Source organism: Canis aureus, chromosome 25 (assembly GCF_053574225.1).
Source record: "Canis aureus isolate CA01 chromosome 25, VMU_Caureus_v.1.0, whole genome shotgun sequence".
In the NCBI taxonomy this organism is placed as follows: domain Eukaryota; kingdom Metazoa; phylum Chordata; class Mammalia; order Carnivora; family Canidae; genus Canis; species Canis aureus.
In genome coordinates, this window is record NC_135635.1 from 8061896 (window position 1) to 8085250 (window position 23355).

The 23355-nt window shown below is 39.9% G+C and overlaps 2 long non-coding RNA genes across 4 annotated transcripts in view; one reads left to right on the forward strand and one right to left on the reverse strand.

Moving 5' to 3' along the window:
• The window catches only part of LOC144296942 (uncharacterized), a 51029-nt gene extending 33518 nt beyond the window's left edge, over window positions 1-17511 (reverse strand). The window contains exons 1-6 of one of the 3 annotated variants that reach the window (XR_013363883.1): window positions 17375-17511; window positions 17006-17057; window positions 12690-12731; window positions 8887-11035; window positions 7752-7842; window positions 7020-7146 (exon numbers count right to left, since the gene is read on the reverse strand). This is a non-coding gene — a long non-coding RNA (uncharacterized LOC144296942). Of the gene's footprint in view, window positions 1-7019; window positions 7147-7751; window positions 7843-8886; window positions 11036-12689; window positions 15770-17005; window positions 17058-17374 lie in introns of those variants that run through there. The other 2 variants (XR_013363884.1, XR_013363882.1) reach the window with 2 other exon arrangements.
• LOC144296944 (uncharacterized) overlaps window positions 1-20854 on the forward strand; it is a 31513-nt gene extending 10659 nt beyond the window's left edge. Inside the window, exons 2-3 of the long non-coding RNA XR_013363894.1 lie at window positions 18809-18940; window positions 20402-20854. This is a non-coding gene — a long non-coding RNA (uncharacterized LOC144296944). The remainder of the gene's footprint in view (window positions 1-18808; window positions 18941-20401) is intronic.
• Window positions 20855-23355: the final 2501 nt, after the last annotated feature.

The following is a 23355-nucleotide window of genomic DNA, read 5'->3' on the forward strand; positions in this document are numbered from 1 at the left end:
CTGTCCCTTCTATGCAATTGAATCCAACAAAAATATACCCAGCTGAGTGACTTCCAGAGCTTTGGGTCAATAAGCTCTACCAGGAGGCTATGGAAACACCATACTGGCTCTTGGACACAGCATCTCACACACATTAGTAGTTAGCACAGCTCATGCTGGACTTCTAAACAGTTCCATCAGGAATCGGCTGGACTGCATGTTCCTAACCTTCTTCACATGACTGGTTATAGGTGGTAAGAGTTATCAGCTGCAAAAACAAATAAGCCCAGTGCTACAATAACAAGCAATATGCTGAACAAGAAATGAACATCCCAATACTGATAAACTGATGGTCACACTGAAGATAATAAACTTGGACCTGGGGGCAACAGGGGCCACGGAATGACTTTTGAGGAGAACAGGGATAATATAACCTAGGTTTAGGATAAGAGCTAAACTGAGAAGCTGGATGAATGTAAACTAGAGAGAGGAGAAACTGGCTAGAATCTGCGAATTAAAAGGAAGCGATGGGAACGGCTGAATTGGCTTGAACCCATGCAGCGACACAGTCATGGAAATCAAGTAGAGACGAGTTTAAATGGATAACCTGATGCCACAGATATGAGGCATGTTAATGAAGGAAAGCACGATGTAAAGAATGAGTCAAAAAGAGTCAACATTTCTAGAAACTTGTAAACATATGCATGAAATTTTCATTTATATTTTTTGTCTGTTCTCCCTCTTCAATTAGAACGTCCGTTTCTTGACAGCACGTTTTATTCCCTACTATATCCACAGTGCATGGCATTTAGTAGGATCTCCATAAATAATGTGAATGAATGAATGAATGAATGAATGAATACATGTGCAAACGTGTGGATCCTTAAAGATAAAGGATTTAGTTCCAGTAAGATGGAACACTGACTCAGAAATAATTCCATGCTGTTGAGCTACTCTAACCTGGATGTTTTGCTGAGGTAAGCCAATTAACCTCTCTGGCCCCCATTGTCCTTCTTGCTAGAACAAAGCCAACAATTGCCACTTTCTTGCTGAAGACGGAAGCAACGAAGAATAAGCAAGATGAAATCTGATGAGTGCCTGGAGTTTTATAAGAGGAAGACACTCTACTTAACTCTTCAACCCACCATCAAGATGACAGACATAGGCCAAAACAGCATAATGAAAGGCTCCAAAGTCACTCAAATAATTGGGCTACAAATCCCCAAACGGCCCTGAAACAATAATAGCCTCTGTGAATTTCCACCAAGCTGCGGTGTTAATGTAAACCCCAGGATGACAACTCAGTGTGGTAGTTCCTGAAGTACAAAAAACAAGGCCACTCCCCAGAGGGATTAATGATTGCAAAGAGAACGCACATGCCCTAGGCCAGAGCAGGTCAACTCCAGTACACAGGAGCCCACTGCTGCAGCAATGGGTCAGCAGCCCCAAGAAAGCTTGCTTTCAGATCTTTTTGAGATCTATCCAACCAAATTGAAAAAAATAACTTAGTCTTAAGCTTTTTTATAGGTCCCACAAATGGAAGGGCAGCCCCGGTGGCTCAGCGGTTTAGCGCCGCCTTCAGCCCAGGGTGTGATCCTGGAGATCCAGGATCAAGTCCTGCGTCGGGCTCCCTGCATGGAGCCTGCTTCTCCTTCTGCCTGTGTCTCTGCCCCTCTCTCTCTCTCTCTCTGTGTGTTTCTCATGAATAAATAAATAAAATCTAAAAACAAAACAAATGGAAGCCAGCTTTTTAAGTATAAGATAATGGCTCAAGTAGGGACAGCTCTGACTTAAGCAAAATCACCATGAACCACCCTATTCTATACAGCATCTTCACTGCCCTTATCACTATGAGAAATCACCTTGTTCTTTTATTCATTTGTTCTTTTCTTGTCACCCACACTCTAGAACTGTGCTATCCAGTACCATAGCCACTAGCCAAATGTGGCTTTGCACATTTAAATTTTTTTAATTATATAAGATTTTAAAATTCAATTCATCAGTTGTCCTAGCCACATCACACAGGTTTAAGAACTACATGTGGCTAGTGGCTAACATTAGACAGCAAAGATCTAGAACATTTCCATCACTGTGGAAAATTCTTTTTTTTTTAAGATTTTATTTATTTATTCATGAGAGACACAGAGAGGCAGAGACACAGGCAGAGGGAGAAGCAGGCTCCAAGCAGGAAGCCCGATGTAGGACTTGATCCCAGGACCCCAGGATCATGCCCTGAGTCAAAGGCAGATGCTCAACTGCTGAGCCACCCAGGCGTCCCACTGTGGAAAATTCTAATGGACAAGTTCAGCTCTGGAAAAAAAAGTTTCATGCAGAACCTAGAAGAATGTTTTTCAAACCACAGGCCGTGTTTCATTCATGAACTGAGATGTTCAGTGGATTATAACCAGTATTAGTGAAATAGAAGATAACAAAACATATCACATTAAACACAGAGTGAGAATTCCTTAGGAGAATTTGTTTATATGTATGTATGTCCTAGTTGGTATTATAAATTGTATTTTTTATCATATATCATAGTTATTAAAAAAAAAAGCTTCTGTGTAGTATCTGTATAGTATGGGCTGAAGATGTTTGTCGAATCAATCAATAAATGAAATGTTTTATAGAGTTTATTTGATTTAATTTACTCCCGACTACACCCCTGTGAGGTAGGAATTATTATGCTTTTTTAAAGAAGAGGAAACTAAGGTTATGGGAGTTAAGTGACCTGCCCAGATGACCAAACTTAAAAGGGATGGAATTAAGAGTCAAATGTGAATCTCATAGACTGGAGATACTATGATCTTAAGAATGGGTCCATTGCTTTTAAAGCGCTGGATGTGGCTGGCTCTCCTACAATGGGACAAGATGAGGAACTTGGGGAGAACTGAGAGAAAATCCGGCACCGGGAAATGGGCAAAGGAGGAAGAGTCTTGAAGACCACTGAGCAGCCAGGGATAGCCTCTAGAAGGAAGATATGTCAGAAAGGAGGGAATGGTAAATGACAGAGTGGCCCAAATTTGAGGGGAAAAAAAAGACTAGAAAATTTCAGTAATTTTAGCATTAAGGAAGTCACTGCTGACTTTGGCAAGGGTCAATTCAGTGAGGTTATAAGTTCAGAACCTACCACTGAAGGCTGAAGGGCAAGTGGCAGGTGACTGTAAACAACTTCCAGAAGCTTCAGCTGTGAGTGGGAGGAGATAGGTGCAGTCAAAGCAGAGTCTCTGCTTATTTATTTACTTTCAAAATAGGATCTTCTGAGCAATTCCATATTGATGTGAATAGAGAGGCTGATATAAAGAGCAAGGGTGAGGAAAGGAACAGACTTCCGGAGCAGACAAGAGGTGATGAAACCCAGGGGAGAGATGGACAGAGAGCTCCTCCCAGCTGACAAGGAAGAAGGGAGGAAAGGGACTCACTGGAAGCAGGACATTGCAGGGGCTCCTCTCCAGTGGTCTCTTCTTCCTCTGGGAAGCAGAAGGAGCCTCTTCGTGTTTTGAATGGAGAGCAGAAAAGATGTGGAAAAGGCGTTTTTGGAAAATAAACAACAAGGCTTTATCTACTTTCCAACGTACACAAATCCTCAAAAACCCTGTTCACAGTTGTCCTAAATCAGAAAGCCAGAACTTCCCTCCATCACAGCACAATAAAGAGTAGAAATACAAAATGTTGACAGAAGCACGCTCTGACCAGGTGAAAATGAAAGACAGAGCTGCCAGCAGCAAGCAGGACCAGAGGGCAGCATGGAGGGCCCCGGGGAAAGCTGGAGCCTGTGAACTTTTAGCGACACCAGTCAGCAAACTTCCTGGAAATGCCTGGACAATCTCTTAATCTAATTGAGCCATTTAACACATCAGACCTTTAGTAGTAAGAACCTGACCTCATCTCTCCTGTGAACACTAAAAGCCTAAAGAAACAAACATCTAGCTAAGAGCAGAAGAAAAATGTAATAAATGTAGTCATTTCTGCAGGACATAAGAGGCCCTCAGGTACATAAAAATGAAAATTAAAGTTGGACTTTTTTTGTATCCAACTAAGAGTACCGTATGTGTTCACTGAAAGTTACCAATCCTGCGCTCAGAGGTGCATAGGATGATGCTACTATTACAGAGTTTATTTGAAGTTAGATATACTTAAGCCCTTCATATGCTAAAAATTCAGTTCAGTCTACCTCCTGAGTAGGAAAAAAAAACAGTTCTTCCCTACTGTGTGTTTCTCTCCTGTCTATCTATCTCCTTTACTACCCACATGACACACTTCACTTCTGGTCACCAAATGTGTGGGAGGTTTTATCCACATCAAGGGCATGTTCTCCATTGCCAGCTGGGTGCCCTACAATTTAACTCAATTCTGGCGAGATCTGCCAGGAGGTAGCATCAGATCCCACAATATAAGGACGCAGTCTCACTAGATTGTCTCTCACTTCAGATGACACTCATAAGTCCATGTTGTCACCACCTGTGCTTCTGATCGATTGACTATAAATGTGAGGTTCCCACAACCCCCTCTTCGGGTTCAATTAATTCTCTAGAGTGACTCACAGAACTCAGGAAAACAGTTTACTTATGTTTACTTGTTTATTACAAAGGGAGATGATAAAGCCTACAGATGAACGTCCAGATGAAAGAGATGTATAAGGCCAAGTATGTGGGAAAGGCACTGAGCTTCCATGTCCTCTCTGGGCACACCGTTCCCCCTGAACCTGTACCTGTTCCCCAACAATTAGGACAAGAGATGCTCCTAGCACTCGTCTCACTTAGGAAATTACAAAGGTTTTAGAAGCTCTGTACCAGGAATGAGGGCAGAGACCAATATATTTTTTTTCTGTTATTTTACACCTTCCAAAACCTGTTCAGAGTTGTCCTAAATCAGACTTTTAAAACCTCCTCCATCACACTGTAGTGATATAATAGGAATACAAAATATTGAAAGTAATTCCATTCCCAATGGCAACAACAGCCCTTGTTTCTCTTTATCTAAAATGTTTGTCTTCTCTACTTACACTGCCACCCTCATAACCTCTCACTCCAGCTCCCTCTGCTCCAGTGAGTCAATATTCTCTTCTTCCCATAAAAGTCAACATTCCTTCCAGAGCCCTCCCATGTCTTGATTGCAAACACACCGGCAATGGGATGGCACACTACCTTATGCTCTTCAGAGCCCAGTGTAGCTCCACAAGGCAGGGTCACATCTTCTCCCCCGCTGCAGCCATACTCTACCTAGCTTAGGGATGCCCAAAATATAAAACTCAGAAAGTATGCAAAAGGCCCCCACAACTCTCTTGGAGAGAAAATTGGATTCCTATCTCACACCAGACACCTACAAAAAATTCCAGATAGATCAAGATTTAAATGAAAAAGTAAACCATAAAAGAATGAGGAGGGGAAAGGTTGGAGAATATTTTAATAACTGCAAGGTGAATAAGGCCTTTTTAAATTTTGCCATAAAACCGAGAAGCTACAAAAGCAATGATTGATGGACTCAACTCCATAAAATTTTTTAAATTTCTGCATATTTCAGAATACCATGAGCAAGATCAAAAGAAATTTTACTTTGTATCACAGACTAAGAACTAATTTTGCCCATGAATAAAGAGCTCGTACAAATCATTTGGAAGAAATAGTTTAAAAATGCACAATACATTCAAAATAAAAGAGATGTAAACTGAAATTACAATGAGAGACCAGCATTCAACAATCAGACTTGCAAAGACCAAAATATTTGAGAATATTATGTTGGCAATAATTTACAGAAACAGGTACAATGCTGCATCGCTGGAGGGAATATAAATTATCATAACCTCTTGGAAGGCAATTTGGCAATAATCACTAAAATTGAAAGTACATGTGTTACTCGAACCAGCAGTTGATTCATGGATATTTATCCATAAATATATTCCCACAGGTGAAAATTCACTTTTTTATGCAATAACAAAAAATTGGAAGTAACCGAAATGTCCTTCCATGCAACATTGAGATAATCAGTCTGAACTGCCTGAATTGTCATGCATTGCGATGCGTAGATCTCCAAGATATAGCTAAGAGGAAAATGATACAGTTGAGAAGACTATATAAAATATGTCACTATCTGTATGAAAAGAGAATATATATACACACATATACTTATCATCTGTATGAAAAAATATGAACAAATGTTTGTATATGTTTATAAATATGTAACAGACGTCTGGAAATATATGAGAAACTGGGAACAGTAATTGGGAATTAGATGGCTGGAAAATAAGAGAAGGAAGGAGATTTTCTATTCAATACACTTTATGTGGACATTTTGAATCTCAAATACATGCTAACCAATGTCCAGCAAACTAACAAGGATACCACCAACTTATATAAACATAAAACTCGCTTAACACTCCATAAAACTATAGGAAGTCTGATAAGGGATCAGCTGACATCATCTCTGAAAGAACAGAGCCCAGAATAGGGAACCCTGAGGTTCTTCTCTAAATAGGAATTATGCCTGAACATTACAGCTTAGCATTCCTGTGGGCACAAAAACACACATGTGCAGTGGTCAGTAGCTTCACTGGTGGGCAGAACAGAACAATTCAAGTAGCTGATGTATGAGCCAAGGAAGCTTCCTTGCTCAGTCACCATTACATGACTCTGGCTTAGTTCCAATCTTAATTGAAGGTTAATTTTTTTAGTACTTTATACCAAGATAATCGCAAAAATTAAAACAATCAGAGAAAAGAAAAATCACCAAATTGTCCTGACTTGATCAGAAGGAGCATTTCTTCTGGCTCCACACCAGGAAGAGCCAAGATGGCCTCTGAGTTAAGTTTGAGTCTGATTAAAACTTCCTTCCCAAGACTGTACTTAGGTTGCTTTGTGGACTGCTTGTCATCAAAGAAATCTGGCACATTATATAGAAGAGAAAGATTAATGTGATTCCCAAGTAAACCCAACAGTGAAATTCAACCACAGTTACTCAAGTTGATAAATGATTTGGAGTACTGGTACACTGTTGTAAAACACAATTGACTTTTTATAAAACAGGGAAGCAATTTCTTCTCTTACATTTTCTCCTCCAGCATTTCTGAGCAGTTACATTAGGAAGTGGCTGTTTCCCCTGGCAGCTGGGCTCCATATCTTCACCACTAGAGAAGCAATTTCCAGTGCTCCAAACATCTGGAGAGCTGGCTCACTTAAAAAAAAAAAAAAAAAAAAAAAAAATGAACTTCTATTTCATTAAACTCTAGTGTTAATCATTGCCAGAAAGGCAAGAGTAGAATGCAGGTAAATTGAGCCTCAATCCAAACTTTGCAGTACCTTGGACTCTAGGTCTTATGAACAATGAGGCTAATGAATCCAGCACCCAGCACACATGTGAGTGTCAGGAGCTTTCCAATTCCTTTATAATTCTAATAATTTATCTTACTGTGCTACCAAGGTATGACGCTTCTTCTCTGTTTCCTTGTCAATAATAATAATAATAAATAATGTCTTGTCTACCTGTATTAGGGTTGGGGTAAAATTCAGTTTACTGTGCCTAGCACCATATCATCTCTGGGAGGACTAGCTCATAAAATAAATACCTTTTTACATTGTAGGCAAAAATGAGAAAGTAAAATTATAGTTTTACCTATCACAAAATTTTATTGCATAAAAGATATCTATTCAACTATACTCACAAATCCATATGTAGTAATTTCTTTCTAATTTGCTTATACATTTCTACTCTTTTCTAACACAAACAGAAGAAAAAATTATCTCTGGATACTTCCCAAAGTGGATGCATTTTTTTCTTACCTGGGCGTATAGCCAATAAAGATTAAACTGGGGAAGGAATTGATATGACCTTGGGTAAGCACGTTAACCCTTCAGGATCCAGTTGCCTCTTCTGTAAAATAAGAAAACTGGATAAATAAGTACTTCTCAAGCCACAGTGTGTTTTGGAATTGCCTGGGGAACAGGCATCTTGATCACTAGAGTAGGGTCTCTGCATCTGTCTTTTGTTTTTTTTAATGGGCTCCCCAAGAGACTCTTCTGATACATGTCAAAGTTAGAGAATCTCTAAATCCAATAATCTCTGAAGTCATTTCCTGCTCTAACAATCATTAATCTTTTTTTAAACATATCTTCCCTGTGTATACTGATAATCTCATAAAAATGCAAAACTGCAATCATAGCATGCTGTAGGGACATTTTCTTCTATTTTCCTTCTTTTGTGGGGCTTCCCCTTCTGCTGTTCATCCCTTTCTGCCCACAGCTTTCATTCTCCTTCCACAGGACCCTAGCTGAATACTCTATCAGTGATAAAGCACGCAGAGTCCTGCTGGTCCCTTCTTATGGAATTGGATGCGGAATCCCAAGCCTCAGATGTATCTTTCTTAATCTAACTGAAAATTCTGTCTCCTCTCATTCCATCTCCCTTGCCACCATCCAAATAACCCCATCTAAACAGCAATTCTCCTGTGCAATCACAACTGGTTGCCTCTGTCTCCAGGGCCTACCTCGGTGTTTGACAGGCACTGGTATTGTTTGTTGACTGACTAACCGGCTTTGAAAGAAGAAAATTTCAGGAAATTTGCTATGATTGCTTTGTGAGTCTTCATGAGTCATTGTCATTACTGAATAGTTGAATGTAAAACTACCCAAGATAAATGAAGGTTGCAAAGGATCCAGAAAGCCAGAACCCACAGTCTCCCATGAGCCCCATCTCTCTCAACTCACAGGCAAAAGAGACTCTGAAAATGGACATATGTGTATATAAAAATAAGAAGAAATAATGGCTCCCTTCAAAATGGTTAGAGTCCTTCAAAAGATCATACCCAAACCTAAATAAATACTGTGTGAAATCTCATAAAAGGTTTTTATGCTCAGTTTCATTTTATTATACTTTGTTAAATGCTTACATTGGGCAAGAAATTAATAAATACCTTACCGATGGATGGAAATCTTCATGAGACTGAAATTCAATTAGTTTCCTTTGGCAAAACGTTTCCTTTGCAAATCTCTATGGATAAGAAATTGAGGTGTATGATTTGCTATCCCATGTTCTGCACAATGCATTGGAGCTCCCTCACCATATTTTATTTTGTGTCCACCCAAACCACCTTGAGGTATGGGCAGGCACAAGAGTGGACATGACATCGCATTGCCCATCTCTGAAGTGCCAGGAAGGACTGTGCCAAAACCATCAGGGAAATGGACTGCACCGCCTACCTTGGCAACACAAACCTGTGTATAATAGCCCTCCTAGTCAGGTCACTCTTCTGGTGCTGTTAACATCTATTACAAATTGAATTAAGAATTCAGCGAAAGAGCCAAAGATCAAAAGAGTATGGCTCATGACACTCTCTCAAATCCTGAGGGAAAAAAATCAACCTAGAGCCCAAACATTGACCTGTTTTTGAGAACACTTGCAACGGTGTTATGCATACTGGATAGCTCTCACAGAAAAGACTTTGGTGCTCAGAACTCTCAAGCAAAGCTTCTGGTACAGCCTTGCAATAAACATTAATCTGTTGAGTCAAGATTGGGACATAATACAGAGTCCATTAGGACCACACTTTCATATTACAACCTTCCCATGTCTATGAGTCACAGAGACCATGTGCAAGCATGGAATGAGAAAAATCAGAGGAAGTGGACAGGAAGGTTCCTCTGGTGAATTATATCAATTTCTGCTCCTGTTCATAAGACTCTTCATAGATAATAGCAAACAGAGTTCATTTCTTTCTTCCAGGTGTACAATGACCTGCATAGTTCTCAGAACCTAATGTAAAAGGGTGTTTGTATTCACTCTCCACACCCTTAAGAGGGACAGAGCTTAGTGAGAAGTGTGAATCTTGGAATGTAAATATGTCTGAAATGTTTAATATGGCTAATCCACACTGTTTAGACAAATTTTCCACAGAGTAGTTCCGTTAATGTAGAAGTGTGAACTGGGTCTGAGGTGAAGCAAGGAAGTCAAGCAGTTACTATATGTGAGATCTAGACAGTTAGATTCTATTTTTACTAGCCTCCATATCTGGAGAAATGTATCTAATTATGTCCACCAATTTTTTAAGTTCCATAAGAGACCTCAATATCTGGAACTACAACAAATATATACTAATTCTTATTTTTTTTAATTCTTATTTTTATTAAAATAAATGTTATCTATAATATACTACTAACATACATTTACATGCATAGTCTCCAGCTCTTCTATCAAATCACCCTTCATCCTATTGCTCGAACCCAAAACTTAGTCCCTGTGGTTCCTTGCTTTCCCTCGATCCCACACCCAACCCACCATTAGCTCTCACACATATATCTTGATTCTTTCTACCTCTCCCAGTTCTCTGGCCACCACTCTAGTCTGAGCCAAAAATCATCTCTCCCGCATCCAGCCCTGCTCCCATTCCCTCCCATTCACAGATGAGCAACCCTGAGAACACTCCCTAATAAATTCCTACATGCTGGTAGTTTTCTGCATCAGTTTCCCAGGATCCCAGTGTACAACAGTGTCATATTCTGGACATGTCTTGAAGGTAAAACCAACAAATTTGCTGCTGAATGTGATGAAGGGCATGAAAGAAAGGGAAGAGGCAATAGGAACCCCAAGATTGGTATCTTAAGCAACTGGAAGAACCAAGTTGCCATTTACTGTTATGGGTAACTACAGAAAGAACATGTTAGGAATAGCAATGAAACTCAGTTTGGTACTGTTCCTATGTGATGCCTATGAGGCACTCAAAGGGAGTTTCAATAACCACTTGGACTTACAAGCCTGGATCTCAAGGGAGAAGTCAGGGCAGAAAGAGAAATGTGGCAATTGTTAGCATGTGGGTGGTAAAGGCTTACAACTGGATAAGAATACCTTTCGATCAAAAATATATATTCATCATAATTTTGGCTAGCCTTCCCAAAGTAGACTTTCTACATTAGTATGACAGTATTTCACTTTTGAAATTTGAGACTTACTTTGTCACTGATTAGCTATTCTATCTTAAATAAATCATTTAATTAACTTATTGACCTCTTGGTTTATCCATCTGACATGCAGAGATAAATAATAATTATAAACTCCAACTTCAGGGGTGGATCTGAGGATCAAATGAGAAGATAAGAAGGCATTTAGAAGAGTTAAAACATTATCCTAATGAGACATTTTATTTCTATTAGTTTTTTTTTTCAAAAATATAGTTTCTTTGTTAGTAGGAATAAAAGTGAGACAAGAATTAAATTAAACATCCATTAAATTTCATGTAAGGGAAATAACAAAAGAATCATCCAAAGGGAAATACAAAAGTAAGTGAAACAGCATTAACAAAAATGGAAATAAACACACTGGAAAACATTGAAATTCTAGAACAGCTAAAACTCAATTTTTTAATAAGTTAAAAATACAAAAACATTTTGCAAATTAATAAAAAACAAAAGATGAGCTTACATATGTCAAATGAATAAAACATAAAAGATTTTTGAATAAAGTGATTATCAAAAGTATGTTAATTGACTTAAAAGCTCCATTCAGATGATAATTTTTCATCTTAAAAAGAACATGAAAACAAATTTATTTCTCCTGGAAATTAATTGGAGTTCCTTTGTGCCTGAACAAGATATCATTATGTGTTGTCATTTTTGTTTCACATCACTTTTTAAAATGAGAAATGGAATTCTAATTGTCTAGAAATATTTTAAAAATTTTTTAATGGGAAAATATCACCAGACTAACTTAAAATATAAGGCAGTCCCATACTTCTGATAACCCTTTTCAACTATGCTGTGTAGGTGCACCTCATCCCTCTCCACCCACTGCAGTGTTGCTGGGGTGAGGCTCTGCACAGAAAGGGTTGACTTGGAAGATGTCCAAGTCCTTTTCCCGTGGAGAATAAGGCTCTGGAAATTGAGCAAGCAGAGGGCTTGGGTACAAATATTTTATGTTCTTAACTTTAAGATATAATTAGAGATGACTGAGGCCCTTTCATTCTGGAATAATGCACTATCTTTGCCATGACAAGTCAAGAAGGATAAGAATTCTGATCATCTTGGCAACAGCCCTTCAGAAAGGTAGAAGTCTCTTTGGTGGAAATCTTCAGATGTCTTTTTCCTAACAGCATCTATTTCTCCTGAACTTGCCTCTCAAACTTGGTGTACCCTCTTTGGGACCAGTCCTCTTCTTCCTCCTCTTACACACTGGTCTCCTTCTCTCAGGACTGTACTCAGTTCCTATGTATTACTTTCCTTTGCTACCTGCTGATGGAGGCTCTGTCCTAATTCTACCCCACCTAAACAAGACAGGGTAGTCAGCTCAGGCTACCATAAACACCATACACTGGGTAGCTTAATCAGTAGACCAAGATCAGGGTGCCAGCATGGTCAGTGTCTGGTGAGACCTCTCTTCCTGGCTCGCCAGCAGCTGCCATCTTGCCTCGTAAGATCATCTTACGTGATCTATTCTTTGTGCCTGGGAAGGGAGAGGCAGGGCACTCTGGTGTCTGTTCTCATGAGGACCCTAATCCTATCCTATCAGGGCCTGTATGACCTCATTTCTTCTTAACACCTCCTTCTAGGCCCTTCTCCAAATACAGTTTCACCTTGGGAGTTAGGGCTTCAGCATATGAATTAGGCAAGGGGTGTGGGGGAGGGGGGCAGGTAGGAGAGGCACAATTCAGTCTATAACAGACTAGGAGAAAATTCTAAAACTAATCTCAGAAACAGTGTTTTGAGATTTCATTTAATCCGATATAAATTTACTTTTACTTTCTGTTCTTTCATCCATCTGCACGGTCTTCCTCACTAACACAGGATGGGGATATACAAGATTCTCTTCTCAGAATGTAGTAGTATTTTAAAAATAGAATTACTTTAAATTCAGAGAAAGATACCAAACTATGAACAGCAATTACTTCCCAGGTGGAACTGGTGGAAAAAGGTTTGTATGAGGGTTGGGAGCATAATCTTGTTGTTTCCTAGTCTATATGATTGATGGGTTTTTTTAGATTATGACAAGAGACATGCATTCCTTTACAACTGAAAAGAAAAATAAAATATAAATATGGAAAAAAATTCATTGAATCAGAAAACCAAAATTTAAAGATATTTGCTGTGAATGTTAAGGCTACAGGAAAAAAAAAAAAAACAAAACAGTTGCCTGCTTTTTTAGCATATTGTTTAAGCAACTCTGACCCAGACTTCTGAATTTTCCTACTTGTCATCCATCCCCCTTTTTTTTTTTTTAAGATTTTATTTATTTATTCATGAGAGATACAGAGAGAGAACAGCAGAGGCAGGCTCCATGCAGGGAGCCCAATGTGGGACTCGATCTCAGGACTCCAGGATCATGCCCTGAGCAAAAGCCAGACTCTCAACCACTGAGCCACCCAGGCATCCCACTCTTTTATGTTCTTTGCATGATTTTAAAGCTGGAAATAGATTCCTTAAGAATTTTAATAAACAAAAAGCTGGAAATTTTTTAAAAGAGCTTGCCTTATTTTTTTTTCATTTTATCTCCTGTTTCCTTCTGCATTCTTTTAAAGAATCCAATCTAAATCTACATCCTTAGGTGCACCTGGCTGGCTTAGTCTGTAGAGCATGTGATTCTTGGTCTTAGGGTTTGAGTCCCATATTGGGTGTAGAGATTACTTAAAAATAAAATCTAAAAAAATAAATTAAAAATAAACCTGCATCTTTTTTAGAGATGGTAAGACATAAAATCACCACTTTTTTTAAAGAATACCTGTTTAAAATAACATTTTAGATCTTGTAGTTACTTTACATTATTCTAAGTCATGTAAGGATGACATGGAAATGACCTAAGGGGAAAAAATGAGCTAAGGAAGATGGATGGGTTGGTAAACAGTTCATCTGGCTCATCCATGAAACGCCAGTCAAGTGACCCTAGTTTCATCACGTGGTAACTCATTTTTTCTAGCTGGGCAACAGTCAATTTCCATAATGTGTGACGTGGGAACTGTGAAGATTCAGGAAAACTTGTCTTCAGTAGAGTATATACTTGAAAAACTATGGCTGCTCAAGAGAGCCCAACACAGGTATTCAATAACAGGTATTCAAGAAGTATTCAGTAAATGAATCAAATTGGTAAAATTATTGATAACCTAACAGATATATGATATCTCTAGAAATTAAATTTCTAAAAATTGCAACAGTTCAAAGACACTAATTCAAAAAGCTATAATTATTCTGATTTATTCTTTTTTCACTGGATTCAAGAAGGATTGGGAGGATGAAAACTAACTCCGATGATTTGAGGGGAAGAAAAAGAAACAGGAACATCTGACTAGGCTACTAGTACTAGTTCCAATAGCTACTTTTTTAATTGAATCACAGGTTGGAAGTTGTTTAAATGACTTAATTTCTTTGAGTGGTCCACAGTTAGTGGACAAAGTGTGCCCTCTCCTCAGAATGAAATAGTTTGCTCTTACCCCATCAACTGAGCCTCCTTTCTCCCCGGTATTTTTAGACTGCACAGGAAACACTCCACCGTAAGGAGGTTGCAATGTGACTGACCTTTTACCTGGAATGATACCAGCAGCACTGGCATGTGCCACCAGTGATGTGAGAACAGAGCTGACGAGAACTCTTCGCTAGACAATTGAACAGCTTCTTTTCATTTGACCTGATGTCTATCCCTTCAGTTTTGCAATGTCCTATAACTACACCAGACATCACTGATTTTAAAACAGGGCATACCGTACTTTATAATCTACTCTTTTTTTTTAACAAATCATAAGAATGGATCATTATTTTTGACTGAAGATCCAAACGAATTAATGAAATGGCAGTCTAGCACAACTATCTTCAGCATGTACAGCTAGACCATTCTCTGCAGCCATCCAAGACTTCCCTGTGTGAGGGATCTGGTTACTATCTCATTAGGATAGCCTGAGTAAATGTCTATATCATTCCAATGTCTGCTCACATAACATAAAGCAATTGACCAGAATTCTGGTCACTAAGATTTAATAGTGCAGCGTAATTATCCTTTGAATGTCTTTCACACTCAGCCATGAAATAACTGTTGGATAACTTTGGGCCCAATTTATAGAAAATCTTATATGATACTTGCTTCCTTCATACTTGTAAACCAAAGAAGATGATAGCATCTTCCTTTCCTCTTATTTAATTATATGAATCAGAATCAGGTTTTTAATTCACACCAGGTAATAAGCATACAATAGTACCTACACTCATTTTGCATATATTAACTGAAAACACAAATTTATTCTATTACCCTAAAATTCTCCTGGCAGGATTCTGGAGGTAGTAATCACCAAGTCTTGCTGAGGACACCCCCCAAGTTGCTCATCTCCCTTGCCAGTGGCACCACTCTAATAGCCTGAGCTGCTACCATCACATGCCTACATTACTGCAACTGCCCACTGACTATCCTTCCTCTTACCTCCTCTAATGCATTCTCTGTTCCACCAGAGAGAACTTCCTAAACTCTGATAATGAGTCTGGAGTCTGATAATGCCTCTCCCAAATAAAACCCTTTGATAGATGCTCACTGCTCTAAAATAGAATGTTGGATCATGAAGATGGTCTAAAAATAATTGGACCCCTATACCCTGCCAGCCTTACTCCTCACCCTATTGTCAAACCATGGAGTATTCTCACTTTCAGGAGCATTCACTAAAGAAAATGTATGTTCAGGAAGCATCTAGCTTTTTTAATAATAGAGAGGTGGCTACTTTTATATTATTATACAGAAAAAGTCATCCTTATCAATCCCTAGCCAATATAATAGCTATAATTTGTTGAGTTTTTAATATGTGTCAGACATAGATATGTACTTCACATACACAAATCCTCATCTAATTCTCCTAATAAACCTTTGAGATAGGTAACATAGCATCTCCATTTTACAGATGAGATACCTAAGTGCTAGGACTGCGGATTCGTTCACTCAGTTTTCATTCATTCTCATTGGAATTTTACAAAGACAAAAACGACATCTCCCAGATATCCTTGAAGCTAGGGCTCTGGAAGTAAATTGGGTCCCAAAAGGTGGTTACACACAAGTAAGACATGGAGATATAGAAGGTAGAACTGAGGCAGACACTCCTTTCCTATCCCTTCTTGACTATTTCTGTGGGCAAGGAAATGACACCTCCTTGGCACCCGGCTACAGGGCCCATCCCATAGCCACGCTGGTGTTCGAAACTGTGGTGATGGCAGCAGGTTCTTGGTCCTGGCCTAGTTCCACTGCTGATCTCAGAGGTAGGAGCCCCCCCGGTGGGCCAGTTATGTCAAGTTTTAGAGCCATTCCTGGACAACTTTGGGACAACCTAGAATCTGCTTCTTCAACCCTTCTAATGCTTTCATAATGCCTCGTCCTCTGTGTTAAATCCCTTCCTGTTTAGAATACTTAAAGCTGTTGCTTTTTCTTGTATCGAACCTGACAGTGTGCAAAAACCTAAGTGTTAAGCTGCTGAAACAGAGACTCCTCAAAAATAGAGTGGTTTAGGGGCGCCTGAGTGGCTTGGTGGTTGAGCTTCTGCCTTCAGCTCAGGGCATGATCCTGGGGTCCTAGGATCGAGTCCCACATTGGGCTACCTTCAAGGAGCCTGTTTCTCCCTCTGCCTATGTCTCTGCCTCTCTCTCTCTCTGTATCTCTCATGAATAAATAAATAAAATCTTAAAAAAAAATAGAGTGGTTTAAATAAAACCAAAGTTTCCTTCCACATAACAGTTCAGAAGTGGGTGATATCACACAGGCTGGCTGGCTCTCTTGTCATCAATATGCAGCTTATCTCTAGGGCCCAGAGGAGCTTCTGTTTTTATATTATTTCTCAGCCAATAGGAAAGCCAGGAGATGGAGAGAGAGCAAATACCCAATGATTTTCAACCACATAAAAACTCTCTTTCACAAGCCATTGGCTAGAAATGAGTCACAATCAATACCTAATCACAAAGAAGGGTGAAGGAATATAGTTACTAGGTAGATAACTGTGTACCCTGCTAATACTTGGGGAGGGAAGGGGTGGGTGGTGGTGAAGATATCCTCTTAGAAAAAGAGAGAAAGAAAAACGGTTATCAGGGTAACTTACCAGTCTCTGCCATGTTTACCACTGCGCAGTATCTGTGCACACATTCTTCTTCCTGCGGATAGACCACATTCACCCCCACCCTGAAGTAAGATTCCAATCTATTGGCTTCCTTGTGAAAGTAACAAGAGCCAAAGATCTCTCCGGTCACAGCTCTTGAGCCAAGTCTCCTCTTTGATTTACTGGCCTTTAGGCTCAGCCTTTTCCTCTCTTTTTCAACTTAATGTTGGCTACCTTTGGTGAAAGCCATCTGAAACTGTTGGGAAGGCAATGTCTTTAATTCAATCTTTGCTCTGGGCTGACTTCCATTGTCTGGCCAAGCAGAACACTTAACAGAAAGCTCCTGAGAAAGACCTTCATCATCAAATTTACCTGCAGCTATTTGGGGATGCAGACAGATTTTTCCAACCTTGTGTGGCCCAAACTTCTAAGTTCTGAGTCACATTAGATTACAAACCATAAATGAGAAAGTCTCTATTATCAGAGCTCTACTCCTTTCTGTCTCTGCTTACTGATTAATGCTTGCACAACTTCCCTTTCCTCTTATAATACACTATAAACAGAAGTGAGAGCTAGCCAACATAACCTATGTTCTGAGCTCTTCTCCTTGAGTTAAAGGTCATTAGGAGCATGGCTCATCTTCTAGATATAAGCCAGGTTATAGTAGGTGACTACTTTAGCAAACAATATGCCACAGAATAACAAGTGTTACTATTTTCCTAGCTAAAATATTGTGCCAGTGTCACGTTTTGCCTGTCACTATTCAAAGCCACAAACTTTAGGTTTTTGTTATGGTAACACCAATTTCTGGTACCAATTTTTATATTAATTAGGGTACATGCTAAGGTCTTTTTAAAAAAAAAAAAAGATCCCCTCAAATACAATGTCTTCATAACACAGAAGTTTGTTTCTCTCTCACCTAACAGTGCAGAGGCAAGCAGGAAGACTCTGCTACCAATATGTGACTTTCCTCTCTGGGCTCCTTTTTTTTAGCTGTCCTATTATCATTTCCCAGCCAGAGTAAATGTTTTTTAAAAGTAATATCCAGAAGGTGCTACATCACTTTGGATGACACCCCACTGGCAAGAATTTAGTTTTGCAGCTACAAAGGATGCTATGAAATACCATGTCTTGCTGAGTATCTGTGTGCCTTGCTAATACTCAGGAATCCCATTACCAAGACAAGCAGAGGAAAAGGGGCCCTGGAAGATTCTCAGCAGTCTCTGCCACCATGGGGACTAGAGTTACAATTGTTTGATTCCAAGATACCAAAGGCAAAACTACTTCCAAAACCGCCTTCCAATATTTTTAAGGAATGTTACGGCTCTTAACGCTACTCTTTCCTTTGATGATACATACTCTCCAGAATAAGAAAGTTATGATGCTTTGTTTCTCATCTTGTTTTCACTGGCTTAATCTTTCATTTATAGATTTATTCTAGCAGCCATCATTTATTGAATCCCTACCATGTGCCAGACATTCAGTTAGACGGTAGGAATACACAGATAACTAAGAATCATCTGAGATCCATCCTTACTTAAGAGCTGCTATTTACTTGGATTACTTAGAAAATTCATACAACCACAAAAATTTGTTTAGAAGTAATGAATTCAAGGGAAACACACAAGAGAGAGTTTTATTTTTCACTTTCCTCAATTTTGTACTACTTACATCAATTGGCCTAACTAAAATTATAATTTAGTGTAAAATGAATCACTTAAGGTACAGAAATCTTGGCAATAAGGACAAGATTCAACTCCATTACACCTACACACTCTTACTAATCAACTGCTATGTTGATACCAGCTTTCCATCATGACAATGAAGCTGCAGTACACAGAAGACTTTCTCCACTAAAGGCCCCCAATTTGGAATCCTACTTCTTATGGATCAAAGCCAACACCAAAATATTCCCCAAAAGAAGCCAGACACAAATGAGTATGTACTGTTCTATTCCATTTATACTTGAAATATAAAAACAGGGGGGGAAAAAAACAAATGTATGCTGTTAGAAGTGAGGATAGAAGTAGTACTTGGTGGAGGAATACAGGATGCTTCTGGAATGCTGATAATGTCCTATTTCTGTATCAGAGCGCTGATTACACAGGTGTGTTCAGTTTATAAATTCCATTTGACAATTTACTGAAAATTCTGGTAAATCACTGTCCCTATTATTTAGAAGGATCTGGAGAAACCTATGGGGTACTAAGTATGGTGCCAGTCACTGTGAAGGTTTTCAACAACATAAGGTATATGTGCCTTTCTGTTTCCCATAAAATTGAGGCAGGTGTCATGTGAAAGAAAATATGGGGAATCAGGAACTCTAGCATTGTGTATCCATGTGTAAGTCCAAGCTGATACTCACCCCTTTCAGCCTCTTTTTTGAGCTACACCTGAACTCTAAGGCTCTTCGCTCTATAAATCTGTCTTGATCAGTCATTGTTGCCATTTTTCTCTTTTGATCTAAAGCAGCTTTTTTTTTTTTTTTGGCATTCAAATCATCAAATTAGGTAGACACTGAAAAAAAAATATTATACCATGACAAATCTGCATAGCTCTTTACCGAAGGCAGGACACCCAGGCTGAAAAACCCTGGGACAGGGTACTCCCTGACCCAATGCATGGCCTGTCATTTTTCTGGATCTGTTTTGTCATTTGTAAGTCAAAGGAGCTGGATCGGATGATCCTCCAAAATCCTTCTGGATCAACGTTCCATTTCTGAGTTAAATTGTTCAAACCTAAGAAGTAGCAGAACCATAAACTCTGGGTTTATGGCTCAAGCCCAGTTTTCTTTCTACAGATATGGATGTAAAAAAGCAACTTTAAGTCAGATTTTAAAATTCTTGTTGCCCAGAATGTGCTGGATGCTGACATCAACCATGCAAGGTAAATACATCATACTTGCTTTTCAGATGAGGAAACTGCCCATCAGGTGGGCAGCTGACTTGCCCCAGTATGTGTGCCTGACCAGTGCCAGAGGCAGAATGGAAAGCCTCACCCTGCAGATTTCAGGGCCTTTCTCTCCCAAAACAGGCTTGCAATATGCCCCCAAATCAACAAATAAGCTAAAAATAAATCCAGTCCCAAAGCAAAAATAGTCCTTCTTTTTCAAGTTTCCTCCAGTTAAGAAAGAAAAACCAGAATTGGGAGTTTTGTTTATAAGAACAAAATATCATGTAATTTATTAAAATGGTAAAACTATGTACAGTTGTGTAAGGTCTCACAATGGCTTCAAAGCCCCAGCATGTTTTCCTATTTGATATACATGTCTTTTTACTGCAGTTTACATTTTCTCTGGGAAGATATAAATTCTTTGGGGGTATAAAAGGCATTTTAAGCACAGAGTCAAAGATCATCAAGGGTTTTCTTTTTCTTTCTTTCTTTTTTTTTAATTTTCAGGCAGACCACTCAACCTGCTATGACACCCCTACCGGGTGTCATGCACAACAAGAGCCTGTCCTCATGGAAACAATTCTAGGACACACAGGAGGCATTGTGAACAACACTCTTAGCAAACTTAGAAATATTTTTAATTGTTGTTTCAAGCTGGCTGATGATTGTTTTAGAACAAGTCTCCCATCATAGCCTGGAACTTAATCTGCAGAATTCCTTAAAAGACACTGAGACCAGCAGACAGTAATATATCATATGCCCAACAAAGACCAAAAAAAAAAAAAAATGTCCTGGACGTTGTCATAACTCTCCAAGAGTTGTTAGAGTTCACTTAAGTTCTTCTAAAAATACGACAGGTTAAACTTCCCCAGCTTGCTTCCTTTAGATGGACCATCAATAAATAGACAAAGAACAGTTGTTACAAAGTAGCTTTGAGAAAAAAAAATGTACAATATTTAATCAGTCCTTGTTCTGTGATTTATCTGTGCTGAATCTCCCATTCAATTTTTATCTCCAAATTCTATTCTAAACTGAACCCTGAGGTTTGGGGCTAACACTACATATAATAGGAGGAGTTTCTAAATCAGGTGTCATGAACCTGCCTACTTGTTTTTTTCTGTAGTTGTAAAATGCATGAACATGTTCCCATTAAAGCTGTGTTCTCATGTATCCCTCACCCCCACCCCCCTGGCATGGTGACCTTATGGAGTGCGAGGAGAACACCTCTTAGAAACTGCTTACGTCCCATAGCACTTTCTAGTGTTCCATGTATCATTTGTGAAACATATTTTTAGAATCTATCATGCCAGAGGCCAGGAGTTACAAACATAGCACAGCACGTTGGACACAGCCCTGTCTCCACAGAAGTGACTGCCAAAAGGGATATGGCCAGGACCCCTGGGGTGCCCACTGCGAGGGAAGTGGAGGGTCCTGAGGAAGCTCGCTGGAGGCCAGTAGAGGCTTCTTAGGAGAAATTGTGACTGGGCTGAGACTTGAAGGGCAAGTAAGAATTCACCAAGTGTAGAAGGGACATGAGGGGAGGGGTGCAATGTGTGGGAGGGCCAAGATCTGGAGAAATAGGATACCTCTGACAGAGCCCTGAATGCCCCGTCTGAAGGCGTGCAGCAGCCATTTGCAGGTGACAGTCTACGACACTGATGAAGTGGATAATGAATGTTTTGAGGCACATGGTGCTGAATGAAGACCCTGCATGCAGGGCCCCAGTCAGGGTCCCACCACCGAGGAATGCTCCTCCACGATCAGGACCCTGAATTGTACTCAGTACCCATATCTCTTATCAGCATGTGCAGTTCGCACCTTTATTTGGGGCCCCAGAGAGCACAGGGACAGGGGAAGCTCTACTGCCCACTCGTCTACGAGCTTACACTTGGGGAACGTGCACCACGTGGTGGGCCGTCCAATGTGTGTTGTGACTAGTAACAGCAAACTCTGAGTCAGGCACTGTCCTAAGCCTTTGTCATATGCTCGTGAATTTTTTTTCTTTTAATTCTTCCAAACTCTCCCTGAGGTAGTACACACTATTATCCCTATTCTACAGATAAAGAAACTGAAGCACAGGGAGGCAGAATAACTTGTCCAAGGTCACACAGCTAGCTGCTGTGTGGAGTAGCATTTGAACCCGGCCAGCCCAGCTCCAGCCTGAGCCGTTGGGCCCTGGGCCCTATGCTTCTCCACTTCAGCACAAGGATGAGCACACCAAGCCTCTCTTCCCTCCAGGCTTCCAGAATTTTTCATTTCTGCTGGGGAAGGTGGACACAGACACCAGCCTAGGGTTCCAGAAACACCAATCACACAAATGTAACCCAAAAAACAAAGTTCAGGAGGCATAGTCCATAACATGCATACAAAACAGCATATATGGGCCACAAATGGCTGCCACTAACTTGGGGTGCCTCCCAAGTACCTGGCATTTCGTTTAAATTACCTCATTGCCTTCTCATAACAACTATGCAAGGAAGATAACATCTGTTCATCTGATGTAAGAGGAAAGTCAGGCTAAGGTAAGTTGTGTCGCCAGGTCCAGCTGAGGAAGCTGAGGTTCTTCTCCTGCTCACTGTGGCCTCCTTAAACGGTGCTTTATCCTTACTCCTGAGAGTCAGAATCGATTTCAGGTAACCTCTCTTTGTTGTAGGGAGTAAGGGGAAGTACTTCAGCTCAAGCAGTTGCCAGATTCACTTCCCAAATTCTACATCGTGCTTACAGCTTCCTGATTACTTAGAGAAAAACCTCTAGCTGCAGACCACTCCATCTGAGGCTGCCAGGAGCCCTGCCCAGAGCACCATAAGGTAGAAAGGCATCACCTTGGAGTTCCAGATCCTACCGGGCCAGGGGAGAAGGGGTTTCAAGAGGATCACAAAGCAAAAGGTGGGGCGGGGGGGAGAAGAAGGGGAGGGCAGAGGAAGGAAAGGAGAAGGATGGATCACATCCACCCAGACAGCACAGCACAGTTAAAGTTTTAATCCTTCCAACAAGATCTTCCTTCAACAGCAACAGGTGCCTAACCTATGCTGGTCAATCCAACCTCTGCTTTGGTAGCCAGGTATTCCAGGAAAGAAAACTAGGAAGCAAGGGTTTATATCTAATGTCTCAGGAGAGGAAGATACATTTTAACCCTTAAGAACATTGCATCAAAGGAAAAGGAAAAGACGAAAATTATACCTTTGTTCTTAAGCATATATTACAGTTTTATAATAACAGCTTCCTTTCCTCCTTCCTCCAATCCCCCAGCCATGTGGACTAGTACAGTCACGTAACCTGAAGATCAGTTTATATTAGTTTTTAACTTCTTTTGGAGAATAGAAAAGGGTCAAGGTATCAGACTTTCCAATGAGAAGAAAAGAGAAAAGAACATAGAGGCAAAGAAAACCAACCAAGCATTTGGGCATCGAGAGTAGCAATGATTCAAATTAGAGTATAACAAAGGAGGGGGTGTGCAGCTG